Source organism: Pyxicephalus adspersus, chromosome 9, assembly GCF_032062135.1.
Source record: "Pyxicephalus adspersus chromosome 9, UCB_Pads_2.0, whole genome shotgun sequence".
NCBI lineage: Eukaryota > Metazoa > Chordata > Amphibia > Anura > Pyxicephalidae > Pyxicephalus > Pyxicephalus adspersus.
The window spans coordinates 40,351,072-40,374,687 of NC_092866.1; the positions used below are offsets into that span (position 1 = coordinate 40,351,072).

Here is a 23,616-nt window from a genome sequence, read left to right on the forward strand (position 1 = left end):
CTCCAGGCTTTATGTCTTTCTCTGTTTACTTCCTGGTAGGGTCCTTCCATGGGTCACTACAACCCTATATGCCTGATGTGGACACTTCCCATTGGCTCCCTGTGGCAATGTCTTTGTGAATGGGCCAGAAGAAGACAACAGGGGACTGGCCAGCTCAGGTGGCAAATGTAGGACTTAGTTTAAACATGTGTGATTGGTAGGATTTAAAATGTAGAGATGACCATTTTGTTGTGGCAGAACAGTTTTATGTCAGTGAGAACTGTCTTAAATGAGGAGACACAAAACAAACCTCACTGGTATATGGCTTTATTTTGCCATATGGTATATTTTTGCCACACTTTATTATGGAATGGGTTGCTCCCTTTTCATTTGAGCCATACCAGGTGACATTACAGACTTAGTAAACACCCTGGGCCAGTAAGAACCATTTAATAATTATTAAGCTATATAATTCAATCTAAGGTATTTTTTTCTTTTTGCTGAATTCTTGTCCAAAGCATAAGCAAAGTTACTACATAGCAACATTTCCCACCAATGATGGTGCATTGTGGAGTACAAAACATACAGCAGAGTGAACAGTGTGGCACAATGTGGAGTATAATGTACAGCACAATGTACAGAGGATAACAGTGTAATGTGTATAATGTACACCATAGTGTACCGAGTGTAACACAAGTGTAGCACAAAGTTCAGAGAGAGCAATATGCAGCTAAATAACTTTGGGGAATATAAAACACAGCATAGTATGTTGTGTGGAGTATAACACATATTTCAGGTTGTGCGGAGGTAAATATATAGACTTATAGAACATGCAGCCCCATGTACAGAATGACATAGTTTGACATTCAGTATGTACAGCAGAGTTTCCAGAGCTGTGTATAGTCTGTAAAGAATATACAGCAAAGTGGAGCTTTTCAGAATGTATAACCTACTCCAGAGTGGAGTAATGTGTAATAAATAAAAAGTGTGACAGTGATCAGTATCCTGGGACAAAATTTAGAGCTTCCCTCAACCTGGTTCTTATTGTCCAAAGGAACACCTTACAAATATGTATATTTGGCCACAATTTGCACACAGTTCGAATGTCTAATCCCTGTTTCTGCACAAGCCCTAAAATGGCACTTTTGTCTAATTATATGCAAACAAAAACAATCCACACTTTTTAAAGGATGCATAAAGGGGCATTTTGATTTTGGAAACTTTTTGCTTTTAATGTCAGTGATAGATACTTTTCAATTTCAGAAGATTGAATGGGGATCTCCAAAGTGGCAGAATGAAAGTAAAATTGCTCTTGCAGCAAGTGCTTTTTTAAGTGGGAAAAATTAGTCTGTATTTTCCTAACTACTTAATGTCATAACTTTAAGATATGGTACTAACGCACTATACAAAAATGGTATCACAAGTAGTTTATTTTACTCATTATTTTTTACCAAACCCAAAAATGCCTGAACATACCTGTTCACTTCTTAAAAGCCTATTGATGAAGAAAATTAATTATTATATCCATTCTATTGATTTAACTATTGGTTTGGGTTAAAAATATGCTTTAGCTAATGGATGACTCTCTTTTTAGAGTGGTTTGAGGGCACCCTGATTCTGCCAGTGTCTGTTCTAGATATTCATAGAGTTTGTGTTTGTGATGATGGCTGTTATCATCCAGTCTTGGTGGAGTCGGTTGACATAATAGTAAGAGTTATGTATCCATTAGTTGTGGTGCATTTGGATGTAAGTCACGTTGATTCTTTGATGTTGATTTATTGAAACAAGAACAATATATCTATTTTGGGCCCCACTTGGCATCTGTTAAGAATATCAGCTTAAACAGGCTTTGCTTTGCTCTATGGCTTAATCTTTTACTTTTTACCTTATATTCCAAATTAACTCTCTAGATCAGAGGTCTGCAAATGTAGCCATTTATGGGGTTGGCAGGAGCACATTAGGCCGGACCTGCTCTAATAGCTCTGCCCCCCCACCAACGCCCCCTGAAGTTAAATCCCTCTCCTCCTTATGCATTGCGGAGTACAGGAAAATGTTCCCTATTTACCGTGCCGGCCACAGTAAATAGGGAACGGAGCCACAGCAAGAAGAGGCTCCACAGCTTCGGCAGTTTGTTCTGGCCTAATCCCAGCTGGCAACACGCGGCTACGGAGCCGCACGTTACCAGCCGGCATTAGGCCGAATTGGTAAGGGGTCGTTAGGCCGGAACAAACTACCGGCTAGGCCCTATCTGGCCTAAAGACTGGAGTTTGCAGACCCCTGCTCTAGATCATCTCACCGTGTATTGTTTTTCCTGATTCACTATCGGTAAACATTTCTTTTTTACTGTTAAATATACTATTGATATATCTATTCAACAGGAGCAAAGAAAAACAAACTGGTATGGATTCTGCCAGAATTTGTCATCTGATAAATTGTTAACTAAATGCACATTTTCTCACTCCTTCTCCAGCACTGACATCCTGATCCTCTTCCAGTTTTAGGACCTTCGACCATCTTGATGACTAGAATGACGTAACTCCCACACATGCCCAATGGAGTTGATTCCCAACAGCAAGGTATACCAGGATTGTATACAGCTCAGTGTACATTATCAAAAAAATTGCAAAGAAATGCAAACAAACATGTAAGTTTGTTTTACTGCATTATAAATTTTTTTCATTTCTTTCATGTATTGTCAGAACTGCTTACTTTTTTGATGTATTAAAGAAAGTTTTTTTTTAACTTAGACATTTAGGTTGACCCCTAGTTCGAAAAATTAAAAGTAAGAGTACCACATCCCAAGCCTAAATCAAGTACAGAGAATAACCATAATCTCTTAATGTGAAACACAGGGATTATGTAAATAGAGTTTTTTTTAAGGTACTGTGGGATACCAGCAATTTCTTAAAAGCATGTTAATTTCACATATTAAAATAAAATTCCAATTACAGATAAAAACATTTTTATATGCCAAATACTATTCAAAATAGCAGACTCCAGTTCTCAATAATAAAGCACTACTACTTTGTAGATAGTAAATCAACCATTCGTACCCAAATTAGGGATATTCTAACATTTCCTCTATGCGTTTCGCAGAGCTGATCTGCTTCATCAGGAATATGTTTCAGTGAATACATTTTGAAAACTACTATTGTTGGCAGCCTACATATCTCTGGACTGGGAATGGAATCATTCCTGATCAAACCAACCAACAAAAATGTTTGTGATCAGTGCAGGAATGCTCCAATAGTATTCAGTTTAGAATTGACTAAGAATTTATCAGATGGGAGTAATAAAAAGAGATGGATTTCCTACAACCTAGGTCCTGATTCCAAAATTATAGAAAATTATGTAGTATGATCCTAAATGTCTCTCCTCGAGTCCAGCTGGCAAAACTAACAGGTATTTTTGCACCTATCGAAAAGATATAACAAAGCAGTTTCAATGATACATTAAAAAGACCATAAAAGAACAAACAAGAGATTTGTTGTTAGAGTTTACATACAAAACAATTGTTTCTATATACAACCTGCCTCCAAAGCGACACTAAAGATCCACTTCAAAAAACGTTTGATTATGCAGGGCTTTATTACAGAAAGGAATACGCAATGTTCCTTCTAAAACAAGCATCTGACCTGTCTTTAATTACTCATAAATCCTGATAGTTCCTAAAATACCAATACAGTTTAGAATACATTGGGAAAAAATGTCAGTGGCTCATGTATGATTAATAGGATATTATGACTAAAGTGAAACTTTTTATTATGATCATTATAAAATATGTTTTATTTCTCCTTTTGGCTACCAATAATAATGTTGCAAATGCTAGCTACTAGCTTTATAGCTTAGTTGCCAACTATTTTTTTTTTAACTGACGCAGATAAAGTGTGCAGATAAGTAGTTAAGTAGAGGATCAACAACACTACCAAGCAATTGTTCTACAATAGCAGTTTCTTGACATGTTCATGTTAAAGTTTAACTGTTTTTAAAGGAATAACAATAACAATTCCCAAGAGTTAAAACATGTATTGTTTAAAGTTTTGCCTGTTGATTCTGCTGCTGCTCAATATTCAGTGAAATTACTGTTGACATAAATCATTGGCTTCGTAGAGCATATATGTGTATGAATGAATATAGGTAGTATGTGATGTGTTTATTTTTTTGAAACCCAAAACTAAACTATATTCAGGCTGCTCTAAATACTGGTTATACAAGAGGTGCGGGTATTCTAGATGCTGGTAAAATGGCCAGTATAACAAGCATGTTATGAAGGAAATTGATTATGCAGCCTCAGTTTTGATCTACATCATATACTCCTCTGTTGATCCCATCATCCTGAGCCCTTGAGTAAAAACCCTTCTCTGTTTAGTTGTCCTGTATTTTGTCACATTCATAGATGGATGATCTCGAAATAACATAATCCAGGTGTTCCCACCTTTGGGTATTTTATATTACATTACCAGAGTTGAACACAAAACAAACCCTTTCAGTTTCGCATCAACACGCTGGCGTACCCTGAGGCAGGTAGCATGTTTTGGTGAAACCAGTAGGGTTTTCACGCCCCAATGGTCTGATTTGCCTGGTAGACATTAGATGATATACCAAGGTAGGAATGTTTTACTAATTTAGCAACTTTGTTATGTTACATAAATCACTGTTATGATGAAGCCATTGTAAATTGATTTAGGACTCTGGGTAGATATTCATTTTGGGCATCATCCTGGCTCACTAAAAGCTGTTACATTATACTTTGTGTTACTGTCCTTTCTAGGCCTATATATCCTAACTGAAAACAATTGCTTTCTGTGAGGAACAATGGTGAATGTGTATAATATATATATATATATATATATATATATAGTCACTCTTTTTTTCCTACAGCCTCATAAAAAACTTTTGATATTCTCTTTTAGGTGGTCCTTTACTACATCCTAATATATCCTCCCTATATAGAAGATAGGTTTAAGGGTTGTAGATGATGGGTAAAGATCTTTAAATACAGGTTCCACATTTTTCTACACCAAAGGACCCAAAAGTTTTATGGCTTCCAACATTTTGCATAAATGTACAGCACTGCATATTATGTTGGTGCTATAAAAATACTGTTTATTATTATTATTATTATTATTATTAATAATAATAATATTATTATTAATATTAATATTGACATTACTTTATAGTGGATACTCCTGTAGGTGGTCCTTTACCAAGTTCCTAGATATCATCATCCTGACAATAGCAGTATTCTCACCCAAAATTTTCAGCCAGATGGGGGAAACTGTAGCCAGGTGGTCGAAAAAGTAAACATGGCAACACCAATTGTTTGTTACAGTTGTCCAGTAAACTCTGTAACGGTCTCGGCTTTCTATTGCTTCTTGTTTTAATGTAACTGGAATGCCCTCCCACTTAGTATGCCCCATTTTTCATCTCCTTTGGATTATGCCCAAATGTCCAGTGCCCGTGTATTGTGACCCAGCTTCCTAGTGTGACATGTTTGTAAAGAATATAATCACTTGTAGTGCTGTAATCGTGTGATCAATGTATTTCAATAATTTAGTACACATTAGTTGTTTACTGCTTCCAAGGGCTTACTGGCAACCACTAGATGCCCAGGAGTGGTAACAGGCAGTAACTGCTAAACTTTTTCAGGCATTTGCAAATGGCTGCAAGTCTAGCAAAGGATACTTTTTAATTGAAACCTTTTTAAACAGAAAAAACCTAGGCTCATAGAAAAACTTTCATAGTGCTGACATGCGATTCCAATTCAAAATTATGTAGTTGGCTGGGGCAGTAAAGTCCCCTTAAAATATGTAGTATGTAGCATCTGAAAAAATGTTCAGAAATGCTGCTTCCTACTACGCATGAAAACAGCAGTAAACTAAACCATTTTTTTTTCAATGTTATTTACTTTCTGCAATAAGTTTTAGGCATTTAAGCATCTTTAAAAAACTGCTAATGTTTTTTGAATGGGAGCGGCAGTTACCAGCTGCTCACTGTGAAATCTGCAAACACTGGTTCTTTAGAAATCAGGTCTGCAGTGCAAGCGTACAGTACTGCTGGCTGAGGCGTAGGAGAGAAAAATATAAAACTTTCAAAAAGCTACAAAATATAAATCTCCCTGTCTTTCAAGCAGAGCTGGCAAGTTACCCAAACTCTACTGACAGCTCTCTCTGCACAAAGTCTAGGCCTGAACAGTTGTCTAATGACAGCGAGCCAGGCAGGAACTGAAAAATGCCGGGGAATCAGCCCTGCAAAAATTGCCTAGGGAGAACACTGAATAGAAGTTTTACAGGCTTGCAGGTATTGGTTAAAGGTCTTCAAATATAGGTTTAAATTGGCCTTTCTCCAAGACACTCAAGAGCCGTTAACCTACCTGGCCCTATTCCCAAGTGTGGCTTGGGGTTAATTTTCAGTACTAAATGCGGTAACCCCAAGCCACACCTGGGATTGAATTGCAAGGTAATTTTTTAATCTTACCTTATCCCCATGTGCCCATGGTGTCCTCTAGCGATGCCCAGCATCTGCTTCCCCTGGCGATGTCCGGTCTGCATCTGTGTAGCCTGGCGATTCCTAGCCAGCATCTGGGTCCCCAGGGTGTGAACATTGGGACTGCAAGGCCAGGGGACACACATATCGGCTGGGGGGCGGGATCATGTGACTGGGAGGCGGGACCAAGCAAAGAAAGTGCATAAAGAAGATTCCAAGATGAGTAAACTGGAATAGGATCAATATTCTGAATATTGTAGAGATTGAGGATATATTCATATATTATCAAAATGTATCAGGAAGTGAGATCTTTTATAATGTCATAATATTCAGTATCCCAATGTCTTAGGCACACTGTGGCTATTGGGTAGTTTAAAATCAATATAATATGGGTTAGTATCCAAAAAAGTAAGGTATTTTGGTTCTTTGAATATTTGCAGTAAATTTCAACCAATGCTTCCAGTTATGAATAAGCGATTGTGGTAAGTTTGATAAACTGAAGATAATATCCTATGTGTTCCCAAGCTATGGGTGGTTCAGGGGTAAATGTGACTAAACGGGCAGGACGTCCGCAGCCATCCTCCAAATATCACATTGCCTATAAAAGCCTGTCTGTCTCTATCCTTCCCTGATTATATTTAAAAATACATAATATTTAGACCACCAGGGAGGTTAAAACTTTTTTTTAACACAATTGCTTAAAAAATAATAGCTCCCAGCTTTTTGGCCATAACCAGGTCCCTGGGTCAAAATGCTTTATTAGTCACATTTTTTTTGTCTGGTGGTTGATTCATAGCAAAATAGAGCCAGCGTGTTACATTTAAAATGGTGTTAATATCATCTTCATATTTTACATCAGCACCACCATTCTATGCACAGGAGAAAATAAATAAAGCTGAACTTTAGTCCAAATTTTCCCTCTGTTTCTATTGTTTCTGTTTCCACTTGAAACAGTGGTCCTCAACTTTTTGGAGCTCACGGACCACTAAATGCACAGACTCCGGACTGCGCATGCGTGGGGAGCCGTGTGTCACTCAAAAGGGAAGAAAGTGCCTCAGAGTGACCTCATGATGCCATAACCTGTTCACCTCCAGAGACACAACCCACCCACTACCCATCCAAGCGGCGTCATTCTCCTGACATAGAAACATATGTACTTGCACAAGATATTAGTATAGTATTTAGCTGCAATGATGATATTTTAAAACCTCCCAAATGACTCTCCGACAATGGGATTGAACTTGCAAAATTGCATAAATATCTCCACGTAACTGAGATTTGCTATATGTGGACTGGACAGAATGTTTCCTGTATTAGGCCTCTGTGAGCCCAGTTTCTGGATGCCCTGCTTTTACATATACAGCACAGAGAGAACTAGACCAACATAAAGATTTTAAGGGCCAAATCTAGAAGTAAAATTAGTGAACTAACTGCCAACGGTTTTGAGGAAACATTGCTGCTATACTAGGTCAATAGGTCTCTTCCATTTTATAAAGTCACTGAGTTTTACTATATTTGGAGAGACACAGGATTATGTGCTGTGTAGTTGTCCTATCTAGTTTTTAGCTCAATTTAAAGTTGTGTTGTTAGAGCCTTATCTTCCTTTCACTGCAAAGTTATCCTCTAATTGGGAAAAAGTGCATGTGAGAGGTGCAAGTGATTCAATCACATAACTGTTCTGAGCCTATATATATCTAATACACAATTTAATACATAGATCCATGTTTTGAGAAGATTCTAAATATGCTTTTCAGTAGACCAAAACTGTGTAATACACTTTAAAGCGGAACTAATCTTGCATTTACTACCTTATCTCTGTTCCATTGCAAGACATCACCATCTTTAAAGACAAGCTTCAGCCATCTTGATTGGCCACGCCCGGATAACATACCTCCTATGCACAAGGGAATCCAGGATTGCCAGGGTTCCCAGGTTGGTAGTGAACAGGCAATTAAGAGCAGTTATTGCAGAAGATACATTGCCTGTCACTTTCTGCAATTACCACCTGCCTGAATCACCCATATTAAAAGTCGGACTTTAGTTCCACTTTAACTATATTACAACCCCTGTCATCTACAACATAAATTCCTCCATGCAACAGCTGTAGTACCTATTCATAACCTTATTAAAAGACTTCATGTGCTGACAAAAAGACATGATTTGTGTTTACTGATTGGTTGGCACTCCCTGAATTTCAGGTTTTTCAGCACCCATATAACCTGTCACTGTAGCTGTGTGTAGGTGCTGACGGAAATCTAAGCAAGCTAAATACTTCCTTTACAAACTAAACAAGCCTTTTCAGGTGTTTACTTTAATAAAAAGTAATTCAAAGGCCTTGCAAAATTATACAATGTTCCTGGCTGCATGGAGGATGTTTAATAATTGTGGGTCTTCTGTAACCACTTATGATTTTAGTAATGCAATAATATATTTAAAGTGCCAGATTGCAGTCAAACTAATTTATGATAAGAAGCTTTAGAGAGGAGGACACATTTTACTACAAACATGACAAATGTAAAAAAGGCATCTAAGAAATCGAAACACAGAGACAGGGCAAAGTTTCAATTCTGGCAGTGTGACCAGAAATTAGGAAGTGTTTTTTTGTGGCTTTTCAGAAAAAAAAAGGTTTTTGTTTTTTTAAATAGGCTAAAATCTTGTTGTTTTCAAATCCTTATTTGTTTAATTTATTAGTTAAACTCAGCAGAAGCATAGAAGCATATAAATTCCATTTAGACCCCATTGTCCAATGTCTGCATCTTTTACCACTGGTGAAGAAACAAATAATTATCTGCCATAGAGCAAGGTCTCCTTGCCAAAATACAAAAGACTCAGAGATTGATTATAAGTATATATTGGTGCTAAATAAATACAGTTTATTTGTATTATTAATGTTATTATTGTTATTAATAATAATAATAATATTAATTATAATTAATACCTTTGTAAATGTAGTAGTGGCACATTTACCCTTTCCCTGGATAGTTCATTGAAGTGCCAATCCCAGTATGTAGGATATAAATTGTAAGAAGGACAGAAAAGCCTGGGGTTTGTCAGCAAAAAATTTGAATATATATTTAGAAGTCACACAATGATACAGAACATCCCACAATAATGTGTGAAAAGAAACAAATTTCCATAAATTGCAATACAGCATGTTACATTTAGCATTGATGGGCACATCCAAGTTCAATCTTAGAGATAGTGCCTGGTAGCTATACAAGAACAGTTAAATTGTTTCCAACATGTACACAACCATCTCAAACCCGACGTGTTTCGCAGATTGGCTTCATCAGGGGATATATGTAGAGTGTTGCATCATTGCTTTGGTGTTTAGGACGTGTAAAAATAGATCTTAAGGAGGGTTACAGTCCTGATAATAAAGGTATCCCTGGGGTGACTGCTAGGAGTGTGCTGGTTCCAAAAAAAAAAAATGCAGATTGAACTAGGATGTGCCCATCTATGCTGAATGTAACTGTAATGCACCTGGGCACACAAACCACAGCCAACTCCAAGAATCCTTTTATCAAGTTTTATTATCGTCATAAAACAAGACAAGGGTTAATTACAGATGATAAGTCCGATAAGCGTAGTACAGGAGGGTAAGGCAAAGGCAGGTCAGGAACAATCCGAGGTCAGGGCATCTCCCTCTGCGGCAGCGTCTCCCTCTGCGGCTGGGATCCCCAGGGACGCCGCGGGCTCGCTGGACAGGTAAGTTCCTTACAGTAATGTGCTATATTGCAATTTATGGTAATTTGATTCTTTTCACGGAATGTTCTTTAACATTGTGTGGCTTCTAAATATATATATATATATATATATATATATATATATATATATATATACACACACAAAAACACATGAAATGAGCATTAATATTGTATAGCTGGGGTCCCCAAATCCAGTCAGGATCTGTACATGTTTTTAGTATTTTTGTACTATAGAACATTACATGGAATAATGAATAGTTTATTTAAAAAAAATCAAAAAGTATGAAATTGGCCTTTATTTGGCTGTCAAGGACTAGAGGTGAGGGAAGGTAGTGCACAATGCAGAGTGCTGTCCTTAGTGGGGTGGATTTATATAATTCCTTCTGGACTGCCCTCTTTGACTGGCAGTAGTCAGTCCCATATTAAAATAAAAGTAAACTATTTTGAGGCAGCAAAGCCTGATATGCATTGGATGACTCTGACACTACACCAAAAATGTTTTATGCTATGGATAACAGAGTAGAACTAAAACTCCCCTGGGGTAAACTACAGGAAAGTTGGAACAGTGGTAGTGATGGGTGATTTTGACTACACTGACATTGACTGGAGTAATGGCACTACAGGTACAGCAAAAGGGTTGATGGTAAATGTTAAAAAAGTCATAAAGAATAAGAATTAAGAATAAGGGCATTCCAAAAATGTAAAAATCAAGGATCACCTTCATAATTGGTAAATTATATAACAAAAGATGTAAAAAGTAAATCAAATGTGCCAAACTTCAAATGAAAGACAGGTTGCAAAATAAAGTAAGGCAAATATCATTGTTTAATAAATAGCAAAAAGACCAGGTCTTTCTGAGCATTTAGACCCCTACAGGATGTCTTGAGGTTAGTAACTGGGGATAAAGAAAAGGCAGATTTACTAAACACTTTTTTTAGCTCTGTGTTACAAATTGCTAATAGCAATGTCACTGCCTTAAATGCATGGTGGCTCAGAGGTAAGCTCTCTGGCCTTTGCAGCACTAGGTCCCAGGTTCAAATCTAGGCCAGGACATTATCCCCATGGAGTTTGCAGGTTCTCCCCGTGTTTGTGTGGGTTTTCTTCTGGGTACATTTTTCCCACGTTCCAAAAACATGTAGTTAGGATAACTGGCTTCCCCTAAAAAAAAAAAAATGACCTTCAACTGTGTTAAAGACCTGAAATCGGTAAAAATGACCCTCCTCCCTTAACTCCTGTACTACTTTTGAACACTCCCTACCCAAGTACCAATACCAGTTTTACACTCGTTTTAGAAAGCAGTACTTTCCTTTATCTAAGTCAATAAAAAAGTGAGGGTGTCCCAAAAAAAAAAAACAATAAACAGGGAGAATTGGGAGTCCCAAATCTACTAAAATATTATCAGGCAGCAAAAATAGCCCCCATCACCAGCCTACATGCAGAAGACACGGCCCCACTTTGGTCCAGCTGAAATCCCAGCAATGTCATCCTGTGGAGATCAGCATGGTCCCTTGGCTCCCTCCCAAGTCTAGGCTAGTCCACATCTCAGGCAGATCCAGAAGATTTGAGATGGAGTCAAGTACCCCAGTGGGCTAATATCACCACATTTGTCATTACTACCAATCTAAAACAACTCACTCTTTCCTCTAGGTCCCAAATCTCCCAAAGCATTTACTTTGGTGAGTAACACACAACTAAATAACAATATAATTCCTTTTGGGGAGGACAGAGATGCTGAGATGGGAAGATATTTGTTTCACCCAACGAGCCCCAGGTAAGGAACTGGTAAGTTTGTGGGGCTCACCCAACGAGCCCCAGGTAAGTTTGATACTTACAGCTCAGACATTGGATTTTACCCCTAACCCAACAATGGTAAAATAAAATTATCAGTTTTAAAGCATATTTGTTTGAGAACGCCTGTCTCCTAACTTAATATCTATTTTATTCATAGGATAAAACAAACTGACTAGAGCCAGGGCACACTCATACCACCCAATGGGAAAAAGATCTGAAGAGTACTAAATCCGACAAGGAGTGGTTTCACATGTGGTCCAGAATGGCATATTGTTCATCTAACATTACCCTGTTTGAATCTATGTTTAAGGTCACGATGCAATGGTGCATGATAGCGGCTAAACTGAAACATTTCTCCCAACATAATACAGGACTGTTTTATAGGTTGCAGGAACTGAGTACTGATTTGCATGTATGGTTGACAATTCCTTTTATTGTTATTACTATTGTTATTATTATTATTAATATTAAAATAAAATGTATATAGTGCCAACATATTACGTAGCACTGTACATTAAATAGGGGTTGCAAATGACAGACAGATACAGACTGTGACATAGGAGGAAGAGAGAACCCTGCCCAGAACACCTTGCAATCTAAGAGATGTCAATTCATTATCTGATTTTAAGGTAGAGTTTTTAAACTCTTGAATAATGTATTCCATGTGTACATATCCAGGGATCCCTGGCTCGTCCTGCTACACTTCAAGCCATCAATCCTCACCAATACCCAATTTAAATTATGCTCCTATATCCTATTGGCAGCTATGCAAACAATAGCTAAACACTGGAAGAAACAAAAAATACCATACCATGAGGTATTGGTTAGGGTGGATAACACATTCATTAATAAAAATTTGTCCAGCACCCTAACTGATACCAAAAATTCACTAACATATGGGAGCCCTGGCTGATGTACTCACTGGCCCTGAATTATTAAAGTTCTCCAAGGCTGGAGAGAATACACTTTTATCATTGGAAATGGGTAATCTAGCAAACCTGGAATGGATTTCCTAAAAGTCATTAGCTATTAGCAAATGTTTTTAATCCTGGACCAGATCCATTCCAGGTTTGCTGGATCACACAGCTTCACTGATGAAAATATATTCTCTCCAGCCTTGGAGAATTTATATAAATCAGGGCCACTGTCTCATGTGACCCCGACTTCCCATAGTTGGTCCTTCCAATTATTTGTTAATCCTGATCTCTGTGTTGTTAATAAGTATTGGTATACTCATAATGGCTAGGAATATACCGCTTGACTGGTGAATACAACATTGTTAAATGTATTTGTAAAAAGAACTGTTTTGATATTGTACTGTTTTGGTTTAGCCAAACAATATATTATGTTATACAATATTTTATGTATAGCATGATATCTGTATGGAAATTGTACCACCCCTGTTTTGTAAAGAAATAGTAAAACAAAAAGTTTGGATATATACAACAGTGGAAATTGGCAGACAGTCTAACCATTTCCCACCAAATTATTTTAAGTTTACCTTTAGCATACACTTTAAGGTGCAATAGTCACTGCTTATGGTTCTACATTTTCTATTTGCCTTTGCAATGCGTTTTCTTTCCATAAACAATTTTTTTCACCTTGCAATATGCCTTTGTACTGTTGTATAAACTTTACTATACAGACAGGGACAGTTACTTAGCACAGCCCGCTTGCATGTCATACCGTCACCTCTTCTGAAAGTCTCATGACCCTGTTCAGAATCAGCTTCTCCGCCTTTCCTCTCACCACCCTACATGGGACGGAAATACTATGAAGTGTGGCTTGAGTAAACCTTTGAGCCTGCTAGGACTGCTGACATTGCATCCAGAATTCTCAGAACTTTCTTTTATATATTCACAAAGGAAGTTTTTGAAGGTAAATAAAATGCACGAAATATGTTAAAATGACCAATTAGTATTATGAAAATGTTTTTTCTATAAAAACAATGGTGTCTTAGTGGGGTCTTTTAATATGTACTGCAATGTCTTTATTAGGTCATGAAGTTCCTGTCTGGACAGCACGTATAGAATTTTGGTGGTCTGTTCTAAAACCACAATATGTTGTGACCATTATGCCACTCCATGTTTTGTGTTTTAAGATGGGTTTCATAGTATTGAAAAAGATCACATTTATCTTAAGGCCTCATCATGTTCTTTAATAACTGCCGTTCTGAAGCATAAGAAAATGTAAAATGGCGTAGAATGTGGCAAAGGGATTACATAAGTTATGACCCGAAATGTGCAGTACACCTGTAAACAGAAGGTAAGTCATTCAACTTGTTTGTAGAATTGTGAGCGCAACATAGTTGGTTAAAGTAGCAACTAACATCTATTAACTAGAAATAATCTGTTGATTTATTTCTTTCTAATATTTTATTGAAAAATGAAATTAAACATGGGAACAATAAAAAGTCATAGTTCAATCATATAAGACAAAACAGCATCAAGGCAGTGTAGCAGCAAGTAATACCATAACATCAGCAGGTATTAGAGATACAATCCTATGAGGGTGAACCCCCACAAAATATAGCACATTTGCGTGCTTAAACTAGCATGAAGGAGGGGTCCACTGCTATTCCCAGTCCCAGAGAGTGGCTTTTGTACCAGGTGAGGCAGCCTAGAAGGGTCCTAAAAACATAGGAGTTAAGGCAAGAGGTAAGAAAGACAGAGAAGAAAGAGGAGGAGGGATTGACCCTGGGGAACCTTCAACTAGGGGAAGAAGTAGGGGGCACTGGCAACCAGGAGCTTGGATGGTGCTGTTTTATTTCACCATTATAAAACTCTTGGTTGTCGGCACTAACTACCACAAACATTCTTCAGTTGTGGTTCTGATTAATGTTTCACAAAAAAGTAATCTTTGAGATATATGCTAAGCTTAGGCAATCCCAACATGACATAATTGGGTTATATTTAGTACAAACACATTACAATCCATTGTTCGGTAAATCCTATCTTCTTCTGCTTTTGCTTAGAGCATCTGCAAATAATAAAGTACATGTCATATTTAAAGGTGCACGCCAGGCAGGAAAATGTTAATTTAAATATTAAAAGTAACTACATGGCCACAAAAGATATAGATCAACCTGTGTGCACCAAATGTCTTTGTAAAGCCAGATATTACATTATTCATACAGCATTGATTATTTTATATAGAGGGCCTGAGTTATTAAGGTTCTCCAAAACTAGAGAATTTAGACTGTCATGGGAGATCCTGGGTGATTCAGCAAACGTCGAATGGGTTTCTTAATTATTACTTTATCAAATGTTTTCACTCCTGGATCCAATCCATTCAGGGTTTGCTGGATCACCCAGGTTCCCCAATGATAATCTATCTTGTCTTATCCAGTCTTTGAGAGCTTTAATAAATCAGGTCCATGGAGTGTAGAAAGGGGAGCTATAAGTGGGATCCAAAAGGTCCCTGCTACCGTCTAGAGATAAGAGAACTGGTCTATTGAGTTTACAGAAACCTGAACTTGATTCCCATTGATAATCAATGAGGTAACTTATTATTTGGACCAGATATAATTTTTCCCACTGTCCACAACAGCTAACAGCAAGAGTGAATAGTATTCCTATACAACAACTTCTGCAAATAGAACCTCATATTACATATGGGTCTGACTGGAGGGAAGGATGGGAGCAGGTATGGAAATACTATGTGCCTGATTTATTAAAGATCTCAAAGACCAGAGAAGATAGACTATCATGGGAGAACCTGAGTGATCCAGAAAACCTGGAATGAATTTATTTTAAACAATTGCCATTTGTTAGCAAATGTTTTGAGTTCTGGACCAGATCCCTTTCAGGTTTACTTGATCACCCAGATTCACTCATGATAGTCCATTTTCTCCAATCTTGGAGAATTAGCTATGTTGGTCCTAAGGGCTCCCAGGGACTGAGGAGCCCATATATACTAGATGTTGGTTCTCTGGATGCTGTCACTGAGCACTGTTTACTTCCAAAAGTTTAACTCCACCCAAAAAAAATAAATAAATCCCATCTGAAAGATTTACAAACGTTCCAAGGGTTTTGACAAACGTTGTTTCAGATTAATTCAATTTGCTGTTCATTGGTCCTTTTTAGACTGCTGCCTGAATAGAAGTATCAGTTGTCATTATAACCACCTGGTGGAATCTTAGCATTCTAATGAGGAATGCTGCAGTGTGGGCATCCCTTTAGTATTGAAAAACCTTGGGGCGTATCTCACAAAAGTGAAATTCCTATTGCAAGGTGTAGCTAAATGTGAGCATATATCTTATGGTAGACTTGGTAGACAATGGTGTACAGAAAACCTTCCTGTTGCCATGTTGATTGGAAGCTTTTTTCAGTTTTAGAAAGTTAGCTTTACCTTGATTTAGAAGTCATTTTTTTTTAAGTCATTACTTCAAAATAGTTCCTGTAGAATTTGTAGGGCACATTATTTTTTTTTTAGGTTGGCAACAGGGAAAAGGCATATTTATAATACCTTAACAATACTCCTGGCTTCCAATATTTAAATGGTGTAACAGTGAAATGACTTCATTCCCAACAGTAAAAATATTAAGAATGTGTGTCCCCCTTTCTACTAACACCACTTTGATTGGAAACCAAAATGGCTACTGTCTGACTCCTGATGGGTTTTTCTATCTAGAGCGAGCAGAGGTAAATATTTATAGATCTGAATACAGCGGGTATGCATAGAGTGTTTGCACTTGTACAGTAGGTAAAAAGATAGTTACAAATTATTTTCACAAAAAGGCCCTTTGGTGACCATCACTGGATGGTAGACGTTAGAAAGACACATTAGCATAATTTTGCATGAAGCAAAAAAAAGAAAGATCTTTATACTTATAGTCCTGTTGGAAGTGCCCTGTTTTACTTCTATTATTAAAACTGGCTGTGACATTTTGCATCAGCAAATGCCACCAATGTGATTGTATTGCAACATTTCTTTCACAGTCTGTAAACACTGTGGAGAAAAAGGCATCTTGTGTTCTACCTGTGCCTTTGGAAGATCCTTGGCATGAAAGGTTCGTACACCCATGATTGCCAAAAATCTGGTGTGACCTGGTGACTCCCAACCTCCCTAGGGGAAGTTGTAAGTAATCTAATGTGTTGCATTACCAGTAGCTGTCCACTAGCATCCTCCTCTATCCATAGCACAGAACTGGCTTCTCAGCAAAGAGCCAAACACCCTTTCTGTACAGCCAATACTCCTAAAATGATCATGAACAAACATTTCAAGCAACATTTCATGTGTGTAGAATGTGATTTTAGGCAGTGTGCTTGCAAGTTATACATATATAGCCATGGCCATATTGCCACCCTTTGCATTTATGTTAGAAAATGTACCACCTCTCAAGGAAAAGTGTTGCAATTACAAATGCTTTGGTATTGTCATGTTTATTTCTTTTGTTGGCACTGGAAGAACACAAAAAAGCAGATTAAAAAAAACACACATGAGACATTCCACATAAAACTTCAAAAATAGCCTGGACGTTATTAGTTCCCCCAACTTAATATTTGGTAGCACACCCTTTGAAAGAAATAACTGATGTTAATCGCTTTCTGTAACAATCAATGCATCTTTATATCTACATCTCTCTACTGAAATTTTGGAGCATTCTTCCTTTGCCAGCTGCTCCAGGTCTCTCAGATTTGAGGGGTTCTTTCTCCCAACTGCTGTTTTTAGATCTCTCCACAGGGGCTCTATGAGATTTAGATCTGGACTCATTGCTGGTCACTTCAGAATTCTTCAGTGCATTGTATTAAACCATTTCTGGGTGCTTTTTTTGGCCATGACTGTATATTATATATATATATATAGGTAAATTCATACCTGAACTCCAGACAAAAAAAACTTTTAAACAAGGTGCATTTTCTTTATTTTTACACTGAATGTTGTTTATACTACATGTTTGCCTAAATAGCCTTTCTGACAAGACTAAAACTGTCAAACAGGAAAAGAAAAAAAAACTTTTGCAAGTACCATGTACATTTCCTTTTGAAGTATGCCTATTTAGGCTGTTTATGTTTTAGTGAACCTGATGAGAAATACGGAAATGTAGATTGCTTTGCCCTAGAGTTACCATGAGTGGTCCAAAGACAGCAAAATGGGTTTCCAGGGAGGTGGAGTGTTTAAACCAATGTGATTCAGTAATACCCAGCATAATAAAAAAGATTCTTTATTCTATATTTAGCAATCTCATTCTTGCATTTGGGAACTAAAAAAATTTATAAAAAAATGCCAAATTATTCTGCAAACTTAGCAGTATTCACGAGTGTGGCTCAGGGTGAATTTTCCATACCAAAAGCCACACTCGGGGTGGAATTGCCATGGAGTTTAAAAGTCCTACCTGATTCCCACATTCCAGTGGCGTCCTCCAGCAATGTCCGCGGTGTCCTCCATCAATGCTTCTGTGCAATGCATCAGTGTAACCTGGCGATGCCCGTCCGGCATCTGCGTCCCCGGCGTGTGAACAATGGGGACACGAGGCCAGGGGAAGCAGATGCCGGCTGGAAGGCAGGAAATTTAAAATACTAAGTATTTTTAAATGTACCGCTTTTACGTTAAAAAATACTTAGTATTCATACCGCCATGGAGGTTAGAAGGGATTTGAGAACTGTGTTAACAATAAGGAAGGCAAATGAAAAAAGTTGAATAGCAAAAAGAATCCCAGTGGCTGCAGTCACACTGTTTCTTTATATCTGCCAGGCAAGAATCTTCTTTCCTGCTTGTTCGTAAACATTACAGACCTAAAGACTTTTATCAGCTGAATCCTGAGGCCAGACACAAGTGGAGGTGCCCTATAGAAGTATAGGTTAATGTAATGCACCTTGTTTAATATAGATAAACGGCGGCATTACATCCCTGGGGATCAGTAAGTAGGCATCAGTAGAGGGTAAGGAGGTATATGTATACTTTGTATAAAGATGTACTTATCCTTTTTTTCATACAATCTACACATGAGCTGTTAGTTTGACCCAGCTGTGGAGGTTAAGGAGGCTCCAGTTGTATCTCCCCTATCACAGTGCCCGATGTTAGTGCTTTTCTGTCCCTACCTGTCCCCAATCAAAGGGGAAGTGCTGATATGGCTGTTTACGGTTATTTATAAAGGTCTACAGAATACCCAAGGAGAACAAGTACTCAAAAATTCAATAGCTCCATAAAAGATTATATTGAAGGAAAGCATAGGAGTCAAATATATAAAAAAAAATCCTCATCTTTTCATGTCCTGGGACTCCTAGAACATTTATATTTACCAAAAGAATACTCAAAATAATAATTTTTTTGTGTATGCAGTTACCATGTGGCAATAAATAAATCTCCAGTCTTTGTGGCAAAAGATATGTCAATATAACATACAAAAATCATTGAACAATAAGTAAACAATATTGAATATTGTGCTAATTTCATAGCTTTCACATGCCAGAAGAAACAAATTAAGGTTCAAATCCTCCCAAATATGAGCTTGTTCAAACAACCATGTCCACATTGTTAGTGACTGAGGAATACTAGTGCAAAGGTCCTTTGTAGTTTCATAAACAACTCGGAATAGTTTTCTTATCTTCTCTTGCATGGGTAGTATCTACAATTTTTTTATGGTATGTGTAATATATCTATGATGTAAACTTACAGTTTGAAGCTTGATGCTTACGAAAGAAAATCAGCAGCAGTGACGACTGTAAAGATATTTTTACAGTGACATTCCACCCAAAAGTTATGTTGTTGATAATCCAGCAGATGGATCTCCTACCATTTTTGCTGACTTTAGCCTTTGGTGTTGCCATCTACATTTGTGTGTTCAATTGCTCCTGTTGCATTCTACATGACAAAGAAAATGATATACAATAGGGATAGTGGTAAACATACCAGCTGATGTGTAGACCCAGGAATACAAGCAGTGATCTAACTGACAGAGTTTAGGAGAGGTTTTAGAAAATGTTGTTAAGGTTTGTTGTCTAGCATTTAACAAAAGCTACAGTCCTGTTTTTTTGGTGGACTGGTCTATTAAGGTATTTATACAGTTGTTTTGTTCTTCTTTTTCTATGCTATATACTTGCTGTGAACATTTTTGCAAACAAATCTCTGTCGTGTAGACTCATATTTGCTTTTCTTCATATAAATTTCAAAAATGTTTGTGGAGCTCCACTGAAGAGTAATTTTTTTCCCCAAAGTTCATCCTTTATGCTGGTCAAGTAATGTGGGGACAATTGGTAATGATGCCTGCGATTCTGCATAATTGCTTGGGACGCTGGGCGTCATTTAACATAAATGAAGACCAGCGCTGGTTCAACAAGCAGATACACATTTGAAAGATTTGAGCTATATTTGGTTTTAATAATCCAAAAATAAAAACCTTATCTAACTAAAATACTTTTAAAAGTGATATTAAAAATAAGTGACCACCTTTCCAATCTACTTGGGTAGAAAGCTTCCTGAACTGATTTAGTTAATGTTTCATACATCCTCTTCCACATTTTTGGGTAGGAGGACTTGTATGTTTATATGTCTGTACAATTCTATGTGAACCCATCAATTTAATACTAAGTGGTGAGCTATTATTGCACAATTATGTATTCTACTGTACTGACACCTAAACAGGAAAGTGTAAGGGATATCTGGACCAGACAGTGATTGGTTTGTGAATATATGAAACAGAAATGGGCTCTCATTTTGATTTCATGACTAGTTCATGCATACAACATTAATACAACGGAGCCTTCAACATGATCTATAAAGTCTGGGAAATCTTGCCAGGTCACGGTATCTAAAAGGTATAAATAGCTGTTGGGCAATTCGATCTGATGATGTTTAACAAAAAAAAAAAGTCTTAGATTGAGTCAGCCTGTAGTTTATTTTTAGTGTTATGGTAGCTTGTAAACTCCCCTTTTTTATGTCTACAGCATTCTGTACAGCTGGCTTTTAGGAACTGATTTTAGAACTTTTGAGAGAGATTTTCAAGGTATCTGAATAAACATGAAACTACCTTGCTACATGAAACTACCTAGCTTTAGTAATTCCTGTAATAAATACTATTGCTTTTAAGGATGACCTGTTCTCATTTTACTGTTTTTAGATGTACCCCTAAAACTGATTTCAGAATAATGTTGGGAATCCAATCAATATGTTCCTTTAACAAAGCTACCACACAAGGTACTAATTGCTAGGTAAATGTACAGTATTTCCTTCACTTTATCTCTGGATAAATGGAAAAAAAATCGAAATCTCTGTAAAGAAGCCTTGAATAGCATAAAACCTAACAGGATTGGGTTGTAAGCTTTAAGTTTAAGGTGATAAAGTATCATGAAAAGTAATGAAAATACATGTCATGTCAAGTTCTGTTGAAGGTGGTATGGGGTCTAGGGTGTACTTACTTTTGCACAGTACAACACTACATCAATAAATATTTTGTATTTTTTTTTAAATAAATAAATGTTTGGGAAGAAAAATTTTCATTGCGTTGTTATTCAAGTGTTTCTGTAGGCACTTGGAGATAGATAAAAATCTAATATTTTCCTATATTAAATATGTATAAGAGTCAAACATGTCTGTGGGATACACTCTTTTTCACATGACTGCAGATATTTATCTCCTCCCCCTTCAAGTTTCAGGGGTATTTGGAAGCAGCAGGTCACTAGTACTTGCGGGGCCCAACCAACCAATAGGTAATAATTTAAAAGGTTCCCAAATTTACTATTAGACATTGTAATAGACATTACTATAACATTGTTATAGTGGTGTGTGCACAGTAAATTCTGTAATATTCACTAAACATTTACTGCATCTGATCTAATGAATGTAAAATCAAACCCATGAACCAAACAGATACACCTGCAATGCATGTTTGTGGAAAGTAATTTTCATTGCTTTATAAATATAACTCTTCTATATAAACATACCTTGTAGTTAGATTTGTCCATTGGTTGAAACAGGGATTTAAAGAGGAAGTAAACCAAAACTACGCAAAACAAAAATAATCACACTTTCCTTCAATCCCTCAGAGCAGTGGTGAGGTTTTTTCTATCGAGTCTCGCATTATCCCGGTATCTGTCTTTCTGTCCGGCACCGCCATCTTCTTCTCTTCCTCCAGGTTCTTCTTCCAACATCACCCAAGTCACCACAGTTGTGAGATCTGGTGATGTAAATTGGGAAAAAACGTGCCGATCTCACTGCACATGAAAGGGCTTCTTCTGCACATGCCCAAGCATGCCAAGCAGCCAAGAGCCTCCCGGGATGTGTGACGTAGGTATCCAAGGGGGCTCTGGGCTCCGAATCATTCCGGATTTCCTAGGAGATCGATAATTAAGCAGACGATGCAGCACCCTTGTTTTTTTTTTTAAAAAAAGATAAACAAACAGGATTTTACTTTAAATAAAAGGGTTGTCTACCCTTTTATATAAAGTGAAACTTCTGAGTTTAGGTACGCTTTAAGTACATATAAAAACCCAATCATTAGAATTTCCTAAAGGCTTTCACATAAGGGAATTTCAAAAATCTCTTTGATTTTTTTTTAAATCTCCTGTTTTCTCCAAAATAATACCTGGTGGTGCCATGAAAGTTCAGGCATTTCCTGGTAAAGGATGTCTGCCTATGAGCTTTTGCACTGTCACCCTGCCTCTGACCCACATAATGCAGGCGCAGTACATTGTTATCACTGGTGTTGCTGTTTGAATATGAGCCAAATTACATTTTCATCAAACTTTCCACACCACTTGCTCATTCTACACAGCAGGAAGCCACTGCCCTCAGCAAAAGGAAGGGTATTAATGTGAATGCTTCCTGGGCTTACAATTCAAAATTTCCATTAATTTCAAGTTTCTAAAAAATGTTTTGGCTTGTTTGCCGAAAGTCAGGGTAAATAGTTATGTGTGTTCTTATTGGCTTGTGCTTGTTAGGGTTTATTCCTGTTGGCACACAACCTAACTGCAGTTTGGTGTTGGCTATTCAGAAGGGTTTGCTTCTGTTTGACTGCACAGCATTCTAACTGAACAGAGGCTAATTTCAGCAAACACTAGCTGACACCCTAAAGAAAGCAACTGTGAGATATGCCATGTAGCCATTGCTATAATATATGTAGACAGACAGGGCCTGAATATTAAAGCTCTCCAAGGCCAGAGAAGATACACTTTCATCAGTGAAACTGGGTGGGTCAGCAAACCTGGAATGGATCTGGTCAAGGATTGAAAACATTTGCTAGCAAATAGAAATGACCTTTAGAAACTGTATTCCAGGTTTGCTGGATCACCCAGCTTTACTGATAAAAGTGTATCCTCTCCAACGTTGGGGATCTTTAATAAATCAGGGCCACAGTAACTGCAAAGCGGCTGAAGGAGTTTTAGTGCACTAAAATGCAACAAAGGACGAAAACAAATGTAAAAAAAGTGTTATTTTTTGCCAAAATGGAAATTACTTATGATTTCAAAGTTAGCTTAAATAATGCTTTCTTTTGGAATCAGCAACAGGTAAATTCTGTGTTGGTAAATATGTAACCCTATCTATCAGGATGAAAGGAGTTGGTGGTGTGTGGGAGAGATGTGGAGGTGTGCTGACGTTGCTGTGTGCACTGGGTGGAGATATTGTCGAGTAATTATAGGTCATGTTTCTCAGGTTTACTACAACTCTGCAAGTAGATTGTTATTTGTAATGTTTTTTTTTATTACAGGCAGTC

At 37.3% G+C, this 23,616-nt stretch overlaps 1 long non-coding RNA gene across 12 annotated transcripts in view; it reads left to right on the forward strand.

Moving 5' to 3' along the window:
- LOC140337835 (uncharacterized) overlaps positions 1-21,949 on the forward strand; it is a 46,541-nt gene extending 24,592 nt beyond the window's left edge. For 9 of the 12 annotated variants that reach the window (XR_011922139.1, XR_011922136.1, XR_011922137.1 and 6 more), the window contains 4 exons: positions 40-158; positions 2,475-2,623; positions 11,820-11,943; positions 12,121-21,949. This is a non-coding gene — a long non-coding RNA (uncharacterized lncRNA). Of the gene's footprint in view, positions 1-39; positions 168-2,474; positions 2,624-11,819; positions 11,944-12,120 lie in introns of all 12 variants that reach the window. The other 3 variants (XR_011922142.1, XR_011922144.1, XR_011922138.1) reach the window with 2 other exon arrangements.
- The last annotated feature ends 1,667 nt before the right edge of the window (positions 21,950-23,616 follow it).